The sequence below is a fragment of the Bos indicus genome, chromosome 18 (assembly GCF_029378745.1).
Source record: "Bos indicus isolate NIAB-ARS_2022 breed Sahiwal x Tharparkar chromosome 18, NIAB-ARS_B.indTharparkar_mat_pri_1.0, whole genome shotgun sequence".
NCBI classification, from domain to species: Eukaryota; Metazoa; Chordata; class Mammalia; order Artiodactyla; family Bovidae; genus Bos; species Bos indicus.
The window spans coordinates 27,301,277-27,304,023 of record NC_091777.1 but is presented as its reverse complement, the minus strand read 5'-3'; the positions used below and the strand labels follow the sequence as shown (position 1 = coordinate 27,304,023).

General features: G+C 49.6%; 1 pseudogene; it reads right to left on the bottom strand.

Annotated features, from left to right (window-relative positions):
* Window positions 1-985: 985 nt before the first annotated feature.
* LOC109571665 (small nuclear ribonucleoprotein-associated protein B-like) lies at window positions 986-1,977 on the bottom strand (annotated as a pseudogene).
* Between the last annotated feature and the right edge of the window lie 770 nt (window positions 1,978-2,747).

Below are 2,747 nucleotides of genomic sequence, written 5' to 3'. Positions count from 1 at the left end.
TTTCTCCACTCCCTCAGAGAAGACAGAGTGCCTGCCTGCCTGCTAAGTCACTTCAGTTGTGTCCAACTCTTTGCAATCCTGTGGCCCGTAGCCCACTGGGCTACTCTGTCCATGAGATTCTCCAGGCAAGAACACTAGAGTGGGCTGCCAGGCCCTCCTCTAGGGGATCTTCCTGACCCAGGGATTGAACATGCGTCTCTTATGTCTTCTACAAAGGCAGGCGGATTCTTTACCTCTAGCGCCATCTGGGAAGCCCTAGAAGACAGAGTATCTGAGATAATTTTCATGGGATTGAATACAAATCCCTGTCCCCAGGTCTCCTTTCGGGATGATACCAGGGAAGACATTGGGGAATCATGTATCTATCGCATAAAGTTGTTGAAAGGATTCATTGAGAAGCAAAGTGATTAGAAGAGCACCTGGTATATGGTCTGTGGTCCATAAATTTATGAGTTGGTATCTAGTATTATTTGTCTCCTCTGACCTACTTATCTTGGTTCTCTATTTAGGTCCACAATTTTCCTCTTCATAGCTGTCTCAATCCCCAATAAATCTCTGAAATTTCTAGGTGAAGTTCATCTACCTCCTTTGAACCCACTTTTTTGAATGACTCTTACATTAATGCAGTAGAGGGAACCAAAGCTTACAAGTACTGCACACGTTTCACAAGATACACTGCAGGGAAAAAAAAAAAACTAAGAAGGATCAATAATATCCTAGGGTCTTGGTGGACACTTTCCTAGTGGAGATGGACCTCTGATTCCTGATGGAGGGTCTCATTCCAACAGGGGCAAGCTTATTGGCATCCCTCAAGTATGGAAAGCCTAATTGGTGGGCCTATGGGTGGTCTCATACCATGCGGCATGCTAAGTTGCTTCAGTCATGTCCAATTCTTTGCAACCCCCAAGGACTGCTGCCCACCAGGCTCCTCTGTCCATTGGATTCTCCAGGCAAAAATACTAGAGTAGGTTGCCATTTCCTTCTCCAGGGTATCTTCCTGATCCAGGGGTCAAACCCATGTCTCTTATGTCCCCTGCTCTGGCAGGCAGATTCTTCACCACTAGTGCCACCTGGGAAGCCCCATACCAGGTGGAGGAGCCATAATTCCTGGAGGTAGAATTGCTCGACCAACAGGGGGGTGGGTGTAGCCCCCTTTCCTGGTGGATACTGAGTTGGGGGTCCAGTAATGCTGGCAGTGGCAGCAGCTGCCACAATACCTCTTCCTTGTGGAGTCATGACTTGTTGGGATGGCTCCCCCAGCCCCATGGACAGGGCCTGTTAATCCAGTAAGAGTCTGGGGAAATGGAACATCAGCTGGAACACCTCTGCCAGCGGCTCTACCAACCCCCAGCATCACCAGTAAATGGTACCTGAGAAATGCCAGTATCTTTACAGGGTGGTCCCTCCACAGTCATGGAAACCAAGTTCTCCCGGGCAGCCACACCAGACCCCAAACTTGCTTTTCTTCATATTCTGAATGCTTTGAATTCTTTGCCTCGATCTTCCTGAATTCATCACAGTCACAGAGGATCAAGTTCACCTACTTTCCAAAACCCTTAAAAGGGCCAGTGAAGATCCAACCATCCTGCCGGACACATCTCACCTGTGCATCTTGCACCTCTTTCCCATAGTCACAATTGCTGTTCCACCAACTTCGATGTCCACAGGACAGTTTTGGGATCCTTAAGACCCAAGGAAGCCTACGGATTAAGGTATGATGCAGGTTCTCCACCAAACACTGCAAGTTGGGGCAGAAGCTTCCAATAGTAGAAGAAGCTTCCTTGTTTTGATCTGTTTCCTGTTGGTATCAGCTACCTGGGTATTCTGATACTGCTTTAATGACCTGTTGGTGTCTCAGCTAAGAAGACCTGTCTCAGTTCTGCCTGGAAATCTACCACAGGTAGTTGCTCCTACTCGGTGACTGCCTCCGGTACAGGTGACACCCACCGCTGGTTGTTCAGTGAGGCTGCCCTCCATTTGACTTGGGGTCCTACCTCAGGTACAGCACTGTTCTGTAGTCCTTCTCAGGTGTAGACCGTCCCTGGCTTGCTCTGTCACGCCGCTGGACACTCCTCAAAACAGAGTAGAACTGAACAGGTCAGGCATCTCCAAGGACCGCTCCCCTCCACGCTGCTCTTTGCCACAGGCGCACCAACTAATCACGTCGGCCCTGTCTGCGCATGCGCAGCAAGCCCCCGACCCCACTTTTGATAGCTGCTTTTCGACTTGCCTTTCTCTAGGTCATCCCCAACAGCTTCAGAGGTAGGAACATGAAACTCGACAGATCTGACTTAAAAGGCTTACATCAGTGCTGAAAAATGGCTGAGGAGAGTCAGATTTTTATGTTTGGCCTTTTCTGTTCCACTAGAGCGATAATATTGCTCAAGCAATTGCTCGGTGAGCATTTAAGACATTCTAGTCGCCAAGAGTCGGACACGACTGAGCGACTTCACTTTCACTTTTCACTTTCATGCACTGGAGAAGGAAATGGCAACCCACTCCTGTATTCTTGCCTGGCGAATCCCAGGGACGGGGGAGCCTGATGGGCTGCCGTCTATGGGGTCGCACAGAGTCGGACACGACTGAAGTGACTTAGCAGCAGCAACAGCAGCAGCAGCAGCAGTGGATCTAACAGGCTTTCCAGGGGGTGCAGTGGTAAAGAACCTGCCTGCCAATGCTGGAGAAACAGAGACACAGGTTCGATCCCTGGATTTGGAAGATCCCCTGGAGAGGGCATGGCAACCTAC